We start from the raw sequence: 18747 nt of genomic DNA on the forward strand, positions 1-18747 counted from the left end.
TGAATTAAGTGGAATAATGGCAAAAGGTAGATGGACTTGCGAAAGCCAACTAAAATACAATATAAAGGAACATCTCTCACCACTTCAGTCTTTCCAGAGGATGTGCCACTGTTCTGTGCTTGTCAGTGGTTTTGTATTTTATATTAGAGCAACTCCCACACGTCTCTCTCACCTTACCTCATTCCCCAAACTGAATGATCAGAAAGAGTGTCTTGCTCTTAATCACAAAATCAATATTTCTAGGAAAGGGGCTCCTTTCTTCACAACTTGATTCCACACAGACATGACATACTTGGGTAACAGTTTACCATTAGGCTGTCAGGCTGAAAAGGGGAAGACTTCTCTATTCCGTGAGCTAGTCCACAGAGTAAGGGCAGAGGAAGGCTTTTATATTTCTTTCCCATTCCGCAGTCCTGAGAACTGGCCTGGAATTTATTTTAAATAGACATTTTTAATGGTGTCCTCTCCCTCCTAGAGGGTATACATTAAGTATCTGATGATGCGCTAAAGCTATTTTTAAAAATTCATTATTGCTGCTCTTACAGTGTATCAATAAACAACCATCAATCAAAACAAAACAAAAAAGCATTTTCTTCTGGTGTTGCCCAGAGTTTTGGCTTTAACCTTTTGCCTCTGCACTTGACAAGTTTTCCTGGAGGATCTGATTTACTCCCATGTGTTCAGTTACTATCTGTCTGCTGAAGATCCCAAATATATATCTCTACTATCAATCTTCCCCTAAAACTTTAGATTTCTAAATAAAAAATGTCAACTTAGATCCTCCATATGTATCTTTAAGATTTTTATTGTCCCCAATTCTCCAACCGTTACTACCCCCCCTCCAGTGTTCTATAACTCACCACTAAACATCACCACCCATCCATTCACCAAAGCCGGAAGTCTTGTTTCGTTATAGGCTCCTTTTGAAACAGGAGGGAAGGGGGCAGGGCACAACCTTTAAAAGGATGACATAGCCCGAGGACACGACATAAACTGATTAGAACCAAGTAGGTCCAAGATGGCAGACAGTCGACTTCCACTAGACCTTGAGCCTCAGTATATGCTGATTGTAACACATCAGCAAGCTAAATGACACACCCACAGGTGCCATGACAGTTCCAAGGCTGACTCTAAAAGTCAAAGAGTGGGTAGTGGCCCAGTTCCTGGAAATTCCCACCCCTTCCCCAAAATAGCTGGAATACTCCCCCCACTCATTAGCCTATGAAATTACCCACCCCAATAAAAACTGGCAACCCCATACCCTGGGGCTGCTCTCCCTTTCTGAGATGGACCATACTCTGTCTGTGGGGTGTGTTTCTCTCTAAATAAATCTACTTCCTACCTATCAACTTTGTCTCTCACTGACTTCTCTCTGCGATGAGAGATCAAGAACCTGAACTTCATTAAGTCCTGAGACCAGGTGTGTGATCTCAGTTGAAAGAGCGTGCGTTCAAGTCCCAATCTGGGTTTTGGCTGGGTTTGAGTCCCAGCCCGTGGGTTCAAGTCCCAATCTGAGTTGCACGGTTTCACTTTCACTTAAAAAAATTAAAAAATTCAATGGATTTTACTTTATAATTGCTCTCTTTTCTTCCTCTCCTTAGGTCCTCATCATCTCTTGCTAGAGTATTACACTAGCCTCAGGTCTGTCCACAGCAAATAGTTATCAATTTCGAAATACATCCTAGACAATAAATGACCTACATTTACTGAGATTAATTTTACTGAAAATTAAAGTTTAATCGGAACACTCTTCAATGTGAATAATAAAAGACTTGAATGCCCAATCTGCCCCTATAAGCATCCTCCAAACCTCTTGCCCCATATTTGCCATAATAGAAAGGAGGAAATGTGAGCATTTTAGGGAAAGGTCTATGTTTTTTATACACTTAATATCACATGGTGTTTCTTAAAGTGGAAAAAAAGTTTTGAGATGACAATTATAATCTCCTTTCCTTTCCTTTAAATGAAACATCTTTGTTTTTTTTTTTCTGTCCAGATTTCTACTTTAACAGAAGCTACTCTTTACAGGATACCAAAATCCCTTTAAAATGTTATGACTGGCATTTGTCAGAATCTTTCAACTGAATAAGAGTAATCTCTGAAAACAAACTCTAATTAAAATGAAATTAAGTCCAGAAGACATTAAAACATGTTAAGGCAATATTTTATTTTGTTCTGATCTTATATTTTTATATAAGCATATATATGCTCTGACCTTTGAATTTTTTAAGTTAATAAATTATGCCTAACTTCTGTCTATCCTCAAGGGCACTTTTTTCATATCTTTCATTTGAAATAACAGAAATGATCATAATATTTTAATAAAGACATTCTAAACAAGAAAGGAAATTTTCAAAGAATTAAATTTTTTATATAGGAAGACTTTATTTTCTATTTTGCATAGAAGATAAAAACAATATATTCCTCTGGGAAATACTGCTTTACATGAAATTAACAGGAGTGGTGGTAAGACCAATTAGTCAGAGTTCTTTGGCTGACTACCACATAAGAAACATGCTCTTGCTACCAGAGCAGTAGTCTGCATATTGGAAGACTTGTGATAAGAAAAAAACGAAATGCCTGACAGTCGTTCTGACACTAACGAGTTAGTTGTGTCTCCTTGATTAAGTCACTTAAGCTCTCTTCCTTATGTTATGTGTAAAATAAGGGGGCTGAGATCAGAGTCATCAAACTACGGCCTATGAGCTGGCTACCTGTCTTTGTAAATGAATTTTGCTGGAACACAGCTACGTCTGTTCTTTCACGTATTGTCTATGGCTGCTCTTGTACTCAACAGCAGAGTTGAGTAGTACATGTAAAGCTACAAAATTTAGTATCTGGCCTTTAAGAAAAAGTTTGTTGACCCATGGGTCAGACTAAGGAAACTTTAAAGTCCATCTAGGTACTAAAACTCAGCGACCCTAAGAAAATATTACTAAGAACCTTGTTCATTAAATGTATGAGGATCATATATGCTCAAGTTCTTAAAAAGCCCTTTTTAGTAAATAATTCCACCTCACTGATCCCATCACATCACATCTGCATTAGCAGAAAAATGCAAAATCATTTTCAAGAGCGTATACGTGAATATATCATCATTTTCACAGTTCACTGGTTTACATTTAATTTTCTAGTTTCTGCTTCTCAGTTAATGAAACTCATAGTTATTATTCCAATGCTAGATGACAACACAACATAGAAAATGAATTTCATAACCTGACTAAATCGGCAATTTTGATGAATTTCCATATCCATGATGATGTTTCCAATTTTTAAAAATTAAAGGTAAAACATACTAAATTCATCATAAGAATCTAAGTTTTAAATCAAGACATAATACTCAGAACTTTTAGGCCATTTGCTTATAAATATGTATTTATATACCAAAAATATTATGAGCATACATTTGTATATGTTAAAGAGAGATTATTTATTGAACAACTGTAACTATAATTAGGTCAAACAAAGTAAGAATAATTACGATTTTATGCCAGAGGTATGCTTTGTGCTTAATATGAAAGAAGCCAATGTATAAAGATGAAATTATCATACATACGTAACATTCGAAATAACAACCTATGCTCATTAATTTTTTTAGCTTTGAAGAAAAATAATAAATCAGAGTGAGTGTTCCTCTTGGAGACTTTATGAGAAAATCATTCCCATTTCCTTCCTAAACCACCTAAAATTTTGTAAAAAGGAGGGGGGACAATACCCTTACCTAGTCTTACCATAGGTAATATAAAAATATGAGAATCCGTGGATAATATGCTAGTGATTATAATACAGAGGCAAACTTGATGAGAAATTCTTGACCAGTTACAATCTGTTGGGTATTCTAAGGGTTTTAAATGTGTGATGTCATTTAATCATTGCAATAACCTAGAAGGTAATATAATTATTAGCATCCCAATTATACAGACAGGAAACTAATTTACCCTTTGGTCTACAGTAATAAGTGGCTATGCCCGGATGTGAATGCAGGCAGTGTCACCGCCTCCCCAGAAAGACTGGGCATCTGGGAACAAACATGCTCCTGGGCTCCAGATGGGCAGTGGCATAGACTGAGTGGGTCCAAAGCCCAGAACGGTGACAGGTCAGTCTTGTGAGAGAGGGAGAGGGATGGGGTGAGGACAGGGAGGCAGGGGACATAGGAAAGAGAAGTGAGGAGAAAACACAAATGGTTTTACTGAAAGGAGGTTCCAAAAGAATAAGTAAACTCAAGAGAAAATGACTGATGTTGTCTAAGAGGGCCTCATAGAACAATCAGACAAAAAGCCCTCAAGGAAAAGAGAAGTTCCATAAGAGAAATGCTCAGGAACCTTCAAATTAGGGTTTGGTTGCTTAAATAAGAACAGCTCTTATCAGCTACATTGTTTGTCTGTTTTAAAGTGGAAGTTGGCAGAAAGCAGTAGCCCCAGAAACGGAGTAGTTAGCCAGAAGGCTGCGGTAACTTGGAGAGTAACCGTTAGAAATTCGATTTTTTTTGGGGGGGTGGGATGCTCTTTATCTTACAGGACCCCAAAGGCTCATTGTTTTTTTCCAGAAACCTCAAACTTGGGTGTGGTTAAAGCTAATCTGAAGGATATGTACAATAGTAACACCTAAAGAAAAAGCTCTTCTGAGGTGTCCTTACTGAAGTGAATTTTTTAAATATTCCATGAGATGAAAATAGGCAACTATGCTCAAACTTGAACTAAGAGGTTTTTATGTTTTTATAAGGGTAAATGTCCAACTAAATCAGTTCAAATTAATGAGGGAATCATTGAGCCAATTCAAGGGAAAAAAAAAGGTTTAGGTCATGCTAAGTCATTATGATATTTTAAAAATTTTATGGTTGTTGCCCAATTTTTGTGAATTATTTTCTCCCATGCTTTTAGTTTTTTTCTTTTCTCTTTTCATACTATTTGAACAGAGGTCAAGTTATAGTTTGGGGTCTCAACACTGTACTCAGTACAGGACTTAGACATTATAATGAGAAGAAAATGTCTACTAAAAGACATGAACATGATTTTGATGATTTTTAAACTTTATTTGGATGATTTTAAAACATGTTTTATGACATCTGGTGACAATCTTGGTTGTCCTGATACTGGAGTTGGGCATTACTAATATATAAATAAACTTTAAATCTCCAAAAGGAGGTATATTGAGCATTTGGGGAATATTTTCAAAGATACATTAATTCCATGAAATAAACATATATCACAATCACTGCAGGGATGAGTCATATAGCTTTTGTCCTGGAAAGAATCTAAGACAGTCTGTCTTCTATATTATCATTTCTTATAAGGAAGTTGAGGTCCACAGTTGTATCCATTCTGCCTCTACTGTTTCAAATCCATTCCCTTCTTTTTGTGCTCACTGCACTGTCATTTTAGGCCTTCATACTTATTCTTCTGGGTCTTGAATCTTAGAAAGAGCTCCTCACTGGTTTCCCAGCTGCCACGTTTGCCCTTCCTATTCCTTTTCCATAGTCTGAGGAAGAGACAGTTCCCTGTAGTGTGCAAGAGCTTCCTCTGTGCGCTCATGTGGGACCCCCACTTACAAGCTGCATGATTTGGGGCAAGTGATTAACCTAGCTGACTTTTAGTTGTTTCACGTGTGAAATGCATGTGGTAACTTTGCTGGATATTCTCTATTTGCCTCTCCTGATGCATTCTTGACTCTTCCTCCTTCCTGTTCTCTGCCTACCTCAATGAGCTTGTAATTACAGAGTTGTTGGTCCCCTGGCCTCAAGTGCAGTTTGGCCAGTGGGAGGCACAAGGACCAAAAATCAGAGGGAAGGAAAAAAGTGAGGTTGGTGTATTTTTTTTACCCTTGGCTCCTTCCCAGCTGGACAGGAAAATGGCTGTGGCTAAGTACTCCCTTGGAAGGCTACCACTCTTTTTTTTTCCTTTGGCCATGCTGTGCAGCAAGTGGGTGGGATCTTAGTTCCCCGATCAGGGATGGAACCCATGCCCCCTGCAGTGGGAGCGCTGAGTCTTAACCACTGGACTGCCAGGGAAGTCCCGGAAGGCTACCACTCTTGCTCAGTGGGTTCCAGAATCTATTTCTCTCGTAATCCTGCAGAGCAGAATGGTAAAGGCTCCCCACTACTGCTAGCCTGGAGGGGTTTTACATCTTTAAACTTGCCCACAGTTTCATAAATAGTCCCTTCATCCAAGTCTCCTCAATCACCCTGTTCGAGTTGCCCTTTGTTTTCTTCTAGGATCCCTGATACAATGACCACACCTGACTCCTAGGGCATTTGTGTGATTAAATGAGAAATGCATGGAAAGTGATGAATAGTGCATTTGGCCTATAATAACACAGTACATATTGGCTATTATCATTAACTAAAACACCATCTGATCAGGTCACTCCTCTGCTAAAGAGCTTAATGGATCCTCTGGGCTTTATTCTGAAAGTCCAAACTCTGAGAAATAATTCTGCTATTATTACTCCAGCCTTTTTTCTTCCCCTTCCCTTCTATGTTCTGTTATAGAACAGAACATAGGCAACTGTTACCTGCTTATCAAATTACCTGTAATTATCTGATTTCATGTCAGTTTCTTTGCACAACATGGTCTCATTCCTTGGAATGCCTTACTCAGCTGATGGATTCCTACATGCCCTTCACACCTATACTCTGGCCAAGTCCTCCAGAAGCTTCCCTGACTTGCCCTCCCTCCCTGGTCCAGGCAGTGAGCCTTCCTCTGTTCTCTGAATGACAGCAGCCCTGAGCGTGCATGGACATCCCAAGTCATTCATTTACCTATCAGCCCCCCTGCCCCCCCGCCCCACACAAGACTGCAGTTTCCCTGAAAGAGGACCATGCGTCATTCACCTTGGTAGCTCCAGCTCCTGGCAGGGCGTCAGCCCACAGTGAGTCTATTGTTGGACTGACATAGAGAGAGAGAACAGCACCTATCATGAACCCCTGAGACAGTGTTCCCATAGCAGGTGGCACGTGTTTGTCATCCTGGCCAACTGGGTGAATAACCAAACCCACCTCATCCAGAGCACCTCTACTTTTACCTGTGTTATAGCTTGGGACTTCGTGTCAGATTTCAATAGAAAAAGTCTGTTCCTGGGTTTAAAAATTTTAAAAACCTAATGCAAGTAAGATTAAATTACCTAAAAGCTCATGATTTTTTTTTGGCCACAGCATGCGGGATCATAGTTCTTCAACCAGGGATCAAACCCATGCCCCCTGCAGTGGAAGTATGGAGTCTTAACCACTGTACCGCCAGGGAAGTCCCCTATGATTCTTTTTTTTTTTTTTTTTTTTGGTAAGAAGTAAACCCAATATATATATATATAATGCTTTAATCTCTTTATGATGTTCATAAATATGTTAAATAAAAATATAATATCATACCATAAGGCTATTAATATACAAGTTACTGGTTCTTAATATAAGTGATGAACTTATTTTCCTAACAAACTCCATGATGTCTCAAACTTTATCTAATGTGATATTTAAAATTTAGATGGGGATTTCCCTGGTGGTCCAGTGGTAAAGAATCTGCCTTACAATGCAGGGAACGCTGGTTCAATCCCTGGTCAGGGAATTAAGATCCCACATGCCGCAGGGCAACTAAGCCCGTGTGCCACAACTACTGAGCTTGTGCGTCTCAATTAGAGCCTGCGTGCTGCAAAGTGCAGAGGCCATGCCCCCTGGAGCCTGCGCACCACAACCAGAGAAGAGAAAACCCGCACACCACAACTAGAGAGAAACCCACGCACCACAAGGAAGAGCCCGCACACCACAACAAAAAGATCCCGTGTGCCTCAACGAAGATCCCGCGTGCCGCAACTAAGGCCCGACGCAGCCAAAAATAAATAAAATAAAAAATAAATCTTAAAAAAAAATTTAGATGAATGAAACCTCAAGAATTAATCAATCTCTCCTCCAAAATTTATATCACATCTCATTCTCTATTCAACTCGTTTGGCAGTAAGTACATAAAACTGTTTTATTCATCTGTTTATCTCTGTTTATCTCTCCATCTATATTATAAGCTCCCTATGAGCGATGATCATTTCTTATGATTGTCCCATTTCTTACCATCACGTCCCATCCCTTCTGCATCCCAATATAACAGAGTCTTTTGTAAAACGTAGGACTTAGACAAGACTGTCTGAAGCACATTCAGACAGGAGATCAATTTGCTTCTACTTACTGGGATCCCTGCCTATGAACTGAAGTGCTTATATGTGTGAAACCAGCTTAGATCCCAACTACAACAATAGCAAGTGTCTCTTACTCTGCATGGCACCTTAGCTGCCTCTCAAAGAGTTAACTTAAGCACAGAAAGAGGTGTGCCCAGACCTGAGAGCTTCTTAAAAAAAACCTTGATGAGCAGAAGTACAAACACACTCATTTCAAAGCTTCCAGCTGTTTAGTTTTACTGATAGGAAGAGACCTGAATTTACCTTCCCCGCTGACTGTTCCTTTATTCTAAGAAAAGCAACATAATGGCAATTTCTGTTACATAAATGTAAAGCAAGTCCCTACCCACTGTTCTGGGGCAGGCTGTGAAATTAACTTGCATCTGGATGCTTCAAACAGACCGAAGGGTTTAATGTAAACTGGGTGCCTGTTTTGGCAGAGCTAATAGGTTTCTGAGGCTCTGCAGTTTATTTGAGGGAGACGTTTGCTGCCTCAAGGAACACAAAGACAATGCACCAATGCCTCTCCCAGTTCTTGATCAGAGGTTTTCAGGAGCCCAAAGGACTGAAGAAAGGGTAGGTGGTGAGAGCTATTCTTCACCCTACAAAGCACAGGACCAATTAAGCCCAACTTAATAACATTTAAGTCTAAGTCCTACAGAGATTACTGATATTGGACTGTTGGTTGTGTTTTGGTGTAAATATTAAGTGCTATGATTGTTTATTGGGGCTGCAGGTCAGAGCACCCAGTCCTGTGGCTAGGGGATGCAAGGGGGACCCCAAGATCTGAAATTAGACCTCTCAGGAGACTTAGATTCTCACAAGGAGGGACATTCCTCTTTCTGAAGCCTTAGGGCCTGAATTCCAGGTAGCATCACTGGGGTACACTCACTTGGGGGAGAGGAAAGCCAGTCCTAGGCAGAGAGAGGGATGAGCAAGAGATAAACAGAGAGAACCCTCTCTCCAATGCTAAGGAGGGGTCTCTAGGTTCTGAGCCAACCACTTTGAACAGAAGTGAGTAGTACCACTACCTTGCCCTTCCCCAAATTCTCAACTTTCATAATTGTTGTTGGAAATGATACCCTGATGGTGGCTGCACTGTAGCAGTCTAAGGGAAGGGCCTGTTTTGCCCTTGAGCAGATGGCAAAGGAGGCCAGAATGGCTGTGGCAGCGCCAGTCACCAGGGAGGAGCCAGCTGTGCCAGGGGCCATCATAAGAGGCACTTTTACATGGTGGCATTGAGAGGAAGAGCAGAGGGCAGGAACATGAGGCACCGGTTTCTGACACGACAGGACAAGACCTGGAGGGCACGGGCAAATAACCAGAGCCCACAGTGAGGAGCCCTGATGACCTGTGGGCATCCCTGCAAAGGGAGCAAGCCATCAAAAAATCTTGGGGAAGTATTACAGGCAGAAGGCACAGCAAGTGCCCGCATTCTGAGGCGGAGGGGGCCTGGCACATGGCAAGTATGATGAGGAGGCCCTGTGTGGAGGGCAGTACACCCAGCATGTGCTTTGGTGCACCCACGCTTCCTGAACCCTCTCCCCATGCCTCCTCTGCCATCTCCCACATGGAATTCTAATTCCAACCCATCCTCAAATTCTCCCCTGATCCCCAAGATCAGAAGTCATTCCTCCCTGCTGTGGATTTCCACAAGATTCTGCTGCACCTCTGATCTGTCGCCCAGCACTTTACCTTGAAGCATCACAGTCACTGGAGAGTGATACTACCTTATTTAAGGCAGGGACCATGTCTGATTCTTGAAAGTCCCCAGGACCAGCCTAGACAGGGCCCAGAATGAGTAATGTGTTCACCAAGCTGGCTGGTTGAACTGAACTTGGAAGTCACTGGATGTGTTTCAGAAGTTTCAGAAAGTGATCAATGGCACCTTTATCCTATATTTATACACAGAAAGACTTATGTGCATGGATACCTATTGTGACATTGTTTATAGCAAAAGACCAAAAATAACCACAAATTCCAGGAGGAAAAAAGCTAAATAAATTATGGTACAGCTTCAAAATGCAGCTGATGAGGCCATTAAATCTGTATGTACTAATATGGAACCAACTATAATATACTGCTAAGGGAAAAGGCAAAATAAAGAACAGTGGGCATGATATATACTATTTGCATAAAAAGAAACATGCTTATACATGCATATTATGTCTCTGAAAAGAGACGTAAGAAACAGGCAAAGGCCACTTGCCTATGGGGAAAGAAACAAGGAAACAAGAAGGAGAAGGATACAATTTTCACTATACTCCCCTGTTGTAGTCTTGGAAATATCTATTACTGTTGTGCGCATGTTACCTACTCAACAAAAATACTTGTTTTTAAAAGAGAGAAAGAAAAGGGGTCAAATAAGCCCTAACCCAGCCCTGTGCAGTCTTAGCACCCCCTCCCCCTTTTCCGTCTCCGCTGTTAAGATTTCAGCGTATGTATTCTTTATATTTTATAGCGTGGGTCCTAAAATAGTCATGGTTTGTAAACGACAGGCTTTCCTGGTGCAGGGAAACTGATGGCTGGCCGCAGTGAGTTAATGAGTGGGTGGAGCTGGCTGAAATAAACTATTATTTAAATATTCTCACCACTACAACCAAGTTGCCTTCTAAAGCCCTCGCTTGTTTGCATAATAACCAGTTTAGCTACGAAGACGGAGGATAAGCGTGCATGATAATCTGAATCACCAGGCAGTTCTGAAGTTAAAAACAAAAAATCTTCCTTGAAGGGAAACATGCTTTTGCAAGTATAATACTTAGAACAGAGTTCCCTCACATGAAAGTGTCAAGACTGCCCAAGCAGTTAGGATTTTATTTTAAATTTTTACGATTCATACAATAAAGGTTTCATTTCTATATCCAGTGTAACCACATGAAGGCATGCTGCTCTAAATAACTAAGAACTAACGGAGGTAAGACTATCAGGTAGATTTTGAGAAGTTCGAACTCAGAATCAGCAGCCTGACAATCTATTTACCCTCACTTGTCAGCAAACATCACACATGCTGAATTTGAGAGGACCAAGAGTTTTAAAAGAGCTGTCAGCAATAAAATGTAAACTCATCTTGTGCTATACTAGACAACTGTCTTATCCTTTAAGAATTAAAGACAGAAACCTAACATCTGAAGCACATGTCCTTTTTAGAATCTGTTAAATATACTTTAAATATCCCCATCTTGTCAGTCCAAATAACTTGTTCTTCAAGGCATTTATCTTCACCAGTGAGGCTTTATTTGAAATCTTACAATGTAACTGAAGGCATTTTAAATTTAGAAACTTTCTTCAAACCAAATGTGAGTTCCGGAATCATGAATTCCTCTCTATTTTGCTATCCATTCTTTTATTGATCCTACTCATTCCTTCATTAATCAGTTCATTAAAGGAGCACAAAGGGGTAACTATACTTGAAATATATGTCTGGTGGTTAAGTAAGATTTAGTACATGTATGGATTGATTCATCTTTGAAATCATGATTGTATATTGAAATCCAAAAGTATGAGACAATACCTCATGGGCACTAAATGACTCTAAATGTATTAACATGTCATTAAAGATGACTACATCAAATGTTATGAACAAATGCAGTATATATTTCTAAAATAAATTTCAAGGGAATTAATCTTCAAGACAACAAAAAAAAGCCCCATAGACTTTTAAAAAACATATCCTTTACACTATATCATTTTCTATAAACTTGTTTTTTGTCTTAAAAAATGGCAACTTTACACATTTCTCACTTTTAAGTAAAAACGTAAGTCATCTTATATAACACGTTTTTCCCCAAAACACTTTTTCTTGTTAACATCCAGTTTTTGCAATGTTTCTATCATGAAGTCACAAATGACTATTTTCTATTACAAATTACTGACTTTACCTAGTTCCTATGATAAGCCCATTCTTCCTCAATGTGTGAATTAGTAAATTTGGGCTGATTTTTAAAAAAATATTACTAGGTTTTAACTTAAAAATGGTTTGGTAAAGACAATATAACATTATAAAGTTGGATTTCTGAGGAAAGAGAAGATACATATGACAAAGGCCATATGTTCAGAGGTTAAAACTCCAACATGTAAAAGTGCTCTAATCACAGCCTAGTCTGTAGGTATGCTCAATTAGCCCAAAGTGTTCTTCTTCCATGATAAGCTCTCAAACCCTGAGGATTTAGTAAGACTCTTCAAATGGTTATGAAACACTCACAAAACACAGGTAGATTAGTCATTAAAAAACAAATAACTATGCCGTTTAGAGCAGCAATATTACAAGAAAATACAATATGACATATGTCAACATTCGTAAGACTTTTGTAGGTTAGTGCCATGATTTAGGATCTACAATTTACGTTTCAGTTTTTGGTACTAATACTAATTTTAACTACTCTTTTTTTCATTAACTGTTTGTTACTACACAAAAAGTTGGACAACATTAATTTATTCTAATTACACTTGGCAGGTTTTTGGAAAATCACATATCTTGGACATTTTCAGAAATAATAACTTCTAAAAGACAAGTGTGCTAAATTAAAATGCTACAAATTATTTTATTAACTAATGTATTCCTTTGAAAAGCTCACTGAACTAAATGTTTTATTACCAGCTCATTGGTTATATTAATAAGAAAAACTGAATTTCAAAAGGTCTAGAGCATGGGTTGGCAAATTACATCTTATGGACCAAATCTGGCCACATCCATTTGTTGAAATAGTGTCTGTAGTTGCTTTTTCACTAAAACAATAGATTTGTGTAGTTGTGACAGAGACTTCATGGCCAAAAATATTTATTATCTGTCCTTTTAAAAGTTTGTGAACCCTGGTCTAGAATATCTCATAAGACAGAAATTTTGTTTTCCAAGCGGTGTTCTATTATTTGGGGTCCCACTCTTCCAGGCTGACTAAGGTCTGAAAAATATTTAAAAATAATAGGGGGCTTCCCTGGTGGCGCAGTGGTTGAGAGTCTGCCTGCCAAAGCAGGGGACACGGGTTCGAGCCCTGGTCTGGGAAGATTCCACATGCTGCGGGGCAGCTGGGCCCGTGAGCCACAACTACTGAGCCTGCGCGTCTGGAGCCTGTGCTCCGCAACAAGAGAGGCCGCGACAGTGAAAGGCCCGCACACCGCAATGAAGAGTGGCCCCTGCTTGCCGCAACTAGAGAAAGCCCTCGCACAGAAACGAAGACCCAACACAGCCAAAAATAAATATAAATAAATAAATAAATTTATAAAAAAAAAAAATAATAATAGTAAGAAAAATAATATTTACTTGACTGCTATAGCAAGGGGACTTTCTGAGGTGATGAAAGTGCTCTAAAACTTGATTGGGGGGGGTGGTTTTACCATTATATACCTTTATCAAACTCATCAAATTGTAATTGGTAAATTTCATTTTACATAAAATACCGTGCAACAAACAAAAACACTAATAGATAACATTTGAAGTAAATTCACCTCATTGTCATAGTTGGATAAAATATTAAAATGGAAAGGTATTAGAAGATCATAAAAAGGAAATCAGCTAATGATTTGATTTTGTGATTTCTGATAGGAATGTTTCTATAGTTTATGATATGAATTACTAAACACAAAACAATGTAGAATTATGAAAACTTATTCTTAACTACTATTTATAATGCCCTACCTTTGAATTATTAAAAATACTTTAATTTAGAGGCCAGACTCAACATGAGTATTCATCCATGTACCAGAAAGTAGATCAGGGCATGGTAATTATTTTGTGATGAAGACTATTCTCTTCCTGAGGACACCCAAGCTAAAGTTTCAGAACTGAAGGGTTTAAAGAATTATTTAGCTTGAGATACACATTCAAAATTAAAATAATGACCATTTAATAAGATTGAACATATCTATTATCTATTAAGAGAATCTAATGACTACGGTGAGCTCAAAGGAAAAAAAAGAGAGAAATAGCATTAATAATAGGAGACCATCCAGGTTATCTGCACAAAAGTTTTTGTTAAAAATCTGAGTAGTATGCTTTATGTATATGGATGCATAAGGTAGCAAAGGACCTATCTGTGTTGGAATACAATATTACTGAATTTCAATATAAAGTTTGTGACCATTTTATGGAAAAACATTTGTCCATTTGTCTACTACATTTCTGATGTGTCACATAAATCTCCACGTTACCAAAAACATCATTTTGGACAACTAATAACTGGTGATTGGTGAGAAAATTCACCAAATTAATAAAATCATATGCCCTTAAAAAGCAATGTATGTGCCATTAAAAACTAAAGCAATTTACCTTTTTTAAGAAAAATATGTCATTATGTAAGTGTACAAAAAAAGCATTGAGTTATGTTAACAGGGGCTATATTACCGAAAAAGGATGTTAGATAATGTTTCTTTTCTTCCTTATAGCAGTCCATAATGTCTATTTTAAAACAAAGAACATATATGACTTATAGCTATAAAAGTTAATACACAGGGGCTTCCCTGGTGGCGCAGTGGTTGAGAATCCGCCTGCCAATGCAGGGGACACAGGTTCGATCCCTGGTCCGGGAAGATCCCACATTGCCGCAGAGCAGCTAAGCCCGTGCGCCACAACTACTGAGCCTGTGCTCTAGAGCCCGCAAGCCACACTACTGAGCCTGTGTGCCGCAACTACTGAAGCCCGCACGCCTAGAGCCCATGCTCCACAATGAGAGAGGCCACCGCAATGAGAAGCCCGCTCACTGCAATGAAGAGTAGCCCCGCTCTCCCCAACTAGAGAAAGCCTGCGCACAGCAACGAAGACCCAACGCAGCCAAAAATAAATAAATAAAATAAATAAATTTATTAAAAAAAAAAAAGTTAATACACAAAATCAAAATACATGGGCTTCCCTGGTAGCACAGTGGTTAAGCATCTGCCTGCCAATTCAGGGGACACGGGTTCGAGCCCTGGCCTGGGAAGATCCCACATGCCACGGAGCAACTAAGCCCGTGCACCACAACTACTGCGCCTGTGCTCTAGAGCCCGAAAGCCACAACTACTGAGCCCACGCACCTAGAGCCCGTGCTCCGCAACAAGAGAAGCCACTGCAATGAGAAGCCCGCGCACTGCAAAGAACAGCAGCCCCCACTCGCCTCAACCTGAGAAAGCCCGCGAGCAGCAACGAAGACCCAACGCAGCCAAAAATAAATATAATAAATAAATAAATTTATTTTAAAAAATCAAAATATAAAAAAATCTTGCTATGTTAGTGATTAAAAACAGAATCCATGTTATCAGTGATATAATTGCTACTATGTGAAGATATGCATGCATGTCATCAAAGAATTGAAGGTATTTAGAAAATTTTAAAATAGCTACTGTGACTGGGTTCACAAGTTTATGATTTCAGATTTGTTTCCTTTGGCATTGTTACCTTATTCTCAATGTTCAGAGCAACAAATATAAAGAGGGAAAGAGGGAAAGGACTGCGCCTTCTCTTTCGGTGTAGCGTAAAGATTTGCCTTGAATTTACTTTTAAAAATGAGACTTTCTACAAGCATTACAAGTTCTTTATTCTTTTTCCTTATTTCCTAGTTACAGTCATTAGAATGATTACACTAAGAAAAGCAATAAAATCTCCACTCTAGATAAGGCTAGTTGTCAAATAATTCTATATATGTTGGGTTTACATTTTCATGGGCAAAGCAGTTTACTTTGAAGTTGACAAAGGTATTTATAAGAAAATGACCACAAACTGTACATAGATGATAGAGAATAGAGTAAACCTACTTAGAAGAATAGTTTTTAAGGGACATTTAAAAATATTAAAACCGGGAATTTAAAGCTTAAAGATCATTAAATCCAGTCTTACTTTTTTTTTTTTTTTTTTTTCAATTTTCAGAAAACAAAACTGCCTGTTTAAATGACTAGTCCAAGGTCAAACGTCTAGTTAGTAAAAATGTTGGAACAAGCGCTTGGACTTCTCACTCCTGCTACCAAGTTCTTTTTATTAAATTTCACTGCTAAATGAGCAGAGCTGCCATCTCTGCCTAAGGGAGGGCTTCCAGAGAAGACACAGGTTTCATAGTTTTTCACCCTCAGTCTTTGCTGTGGGCTTGGCTGCTACTCTTCTAGCCCAGAGGACTGGGAAACCAGACCAGGACTTACTCTCACAGCTTGGGCCTCCCCAGATCTGTCAAGTGGCTCTGCATGGCGAACTGAAGGTTGCAGGCGACTGGCTCAGTGCCCTGCCACACTCCCAGGGGCCTATCTGTGCAAGGATGGGGCCTGGCCCAGGTCCTGGCTGACTGGCAGCAGGTTCTAGCTGATAGGAGCCAGAGAAATGAGTGTGCTGCAGCCCGGGAGGCCTCCGGGCCCTGGCACCAAGTGCCTTTCCAGATACATGTGACTGAAGGTGAAACTTGGAGACCAAAACTGGAGAGGGGGAAGTGGATGGAAACAAGTCTGCCTAGAACAGCCTGTAGGCTAAAGAAGAATAAAGCAAGTGGACCATCAGATCAGCAGCTGTTTCAGCACCATTTTGGAAAGCGGCCTGGGATAAATAAATAATAAAAAATATAACCAAAGAGTTGCCATCTGCTGCTGTTGCCACCACCTAATTGACATTTAATCTACTCTCTGGCTTCGTTGCCCATATGTCCACCATCATCTCTGCCCGTGGCTAAACAGTCAAAGCTCTGTCCTTTGTCATGGTACTTGTAGAGGGATTGTAAATATTACCATTATATAAACCTACTTACCTTTACTTAGACTGAGCCCTGTCCCTGTCCTTGTCTCAGAAACCTCATAAAATCCTACTCATCCTTTGAAAAGACTTCTTTACGTTGTCCCCTCTAAGTCTCCCAAGCAAAAAGTGTGGCACCCTTTTCTGGCCTCCCATTCTGTATAGAGAAGTCACCTGTTGGAAAATATTATAATTAGTGGCATAAATTGTCTGTTTTCTCAGTGAGCTGCTTGAGAACAACCTACAGGCCTATTGCTTACTTAACTTCCTAATCTTTTATGTTGGTTTCTGGAAAAAGGAGGCTTATGTGAGGATCAAGTAAGATACTACAAGCAGAGGGCTCACCCAGTATCTGACACAAGCACCAATCAATAAGGCTTACTTATCATCACCATTTATCATCATCATCATCATCATCATCATCATCATCACCATCACCATCACCAATATCCTTTAAACATCTTTACACCCTAGCATAAGGCTTTACATGCTCAGTTCATTACTACTCTTTATGGAAAATCATATCAAACAGTATAGCCACCATGAAATAACTGGATAGTACTTTTTACATCAGCAGTGGTTGGCAGGCTCTAAGGTAGCTCCCCTGACCCCCTAACTCCTGGTTTTATGCTCTTGGGTAATCTCCTCCCCTTGAGCATTGGTGAAACCTGTTACTTGTTCCAAAAAAAAAAAAAATGGAGCATGGCATAGATAATGGCATATCATTTCTAATATTAGGTTTACATAAGACTATAACTTCTGTCTTGCTGTAGTCTCTCTTCATTGCCTTCTTCTTTGCATGCTTTGGCGAAGCAAGTAGCCACACTGGAGAGGTCCACACAGCAAGAAACTGAGGGTGGCCTCTGGCCTACAGCTAGCTTGGAACTAAGGCCCTCGGTCCTATAGACGGCTAGCAACCCGAATTCTGCCAACAACCATGTGAACTTGGGTAGATCCTTTTCCAGTAGAACCTTCAGATGATGCTATGACTGCAGCCTCGTGAGAGGCCTTGGAGCAGAGGCACCTAGCTAAGCCATGCCCAGATTCCGAATCCACAGAAACAGAGATAATAAACTTGCGCAGCGTTAAGAAGCTTAGTTTGTGATAACTTGTTACACGGCAATAAGATAACTAGGACCCCAACATTTCCCCAATGTATGTTCCAAAAGTCAAAAATCTGTCCCTAATGAAATAAATCTTGGAGATATAATGTCAGACTTTAGTTTAACTGCAGCAAGGTCAAGGATCTTTAATCACTAGTTAATATATGCTGTGATTCCACTGGGTAGGGGGAAGTGGGGAAAACACACACATGCAGCTCACCTGAAACTGATTTGACCAAGAAAAATTTTTGTAACTTAAAAAATTATTTTTCATTAATGAATGTTCAATGGACCACAATTTTTAAAAATGTCTTTTCAAGTTTACAGAAGCAGTTAAAGAAATAGCAATCAAAAGCTCTCTCTGGCTGCCTCAGTAAAAAGAAGGCAAGTGTACAAAGGGGACAAGAGCCATCAACTAATTGGGAAAATAACTGTCTGGCTCCTTCAAGAAATAATACAAGGATGAAAAAGTTTCACTTCCAATATTTCTATAGTCTTTTCTGGTCTTTTATCACTCTAAATATACCAAGTATGATATTTTTATGAGCAAAACAAAATTATACACCGTGTTTCTCAACAAAACAATTCACAGCTATAAAGAAGACCAAACAGTAGTTCTCATTCTTTCTTTCCTCACGTTCCCCCATCACATCAGTGACGTACATCACCTGTTACCAGCATCCACGGTGTCTGTCAGTGAACTGACAGATTGAATGGGACAGGGCAGCTTGGAAAGAGGAAGGGAGGTGGTAGATTAAAGTCTAATGAGCACCTTGCTTGGTGTCGCATATGTTAAAAAAAAAAGGTTTT

At 39.4% G+C, this 18747-nt stretch overlaps 1 protein-coding gene across 4 annotated transcripts in view; it reads right to left on the minus strand.

Moving 5' to 3' along the window:
• Nucleotides 1–18747, minus strand: part of CDK14 (cyclin dependent kinase 14) — a 567195-nt gene that overhangs the window by 233705 nt on the left and 314743 nt on the right. The window lies entirely within an intron of this gene.

The sequence above is a fragment of the Eschrichtius robustus genome, chromosome 8, assembly GCF_028021215.1.
Source record: "Eschrichtius robustus isolate mEscRob2 chromosome 8, mEscRob2.pri, whole genome shotgun sequence".
In the NCBI taxonomy this organism is placed as follows: domain Eukaryota; kingdom Metazoa; phylum Chordata; class Mammalia; order Artiodactyla; family Eschrichtiidae; genus Eschrichtius; species Eschrichtius robustus.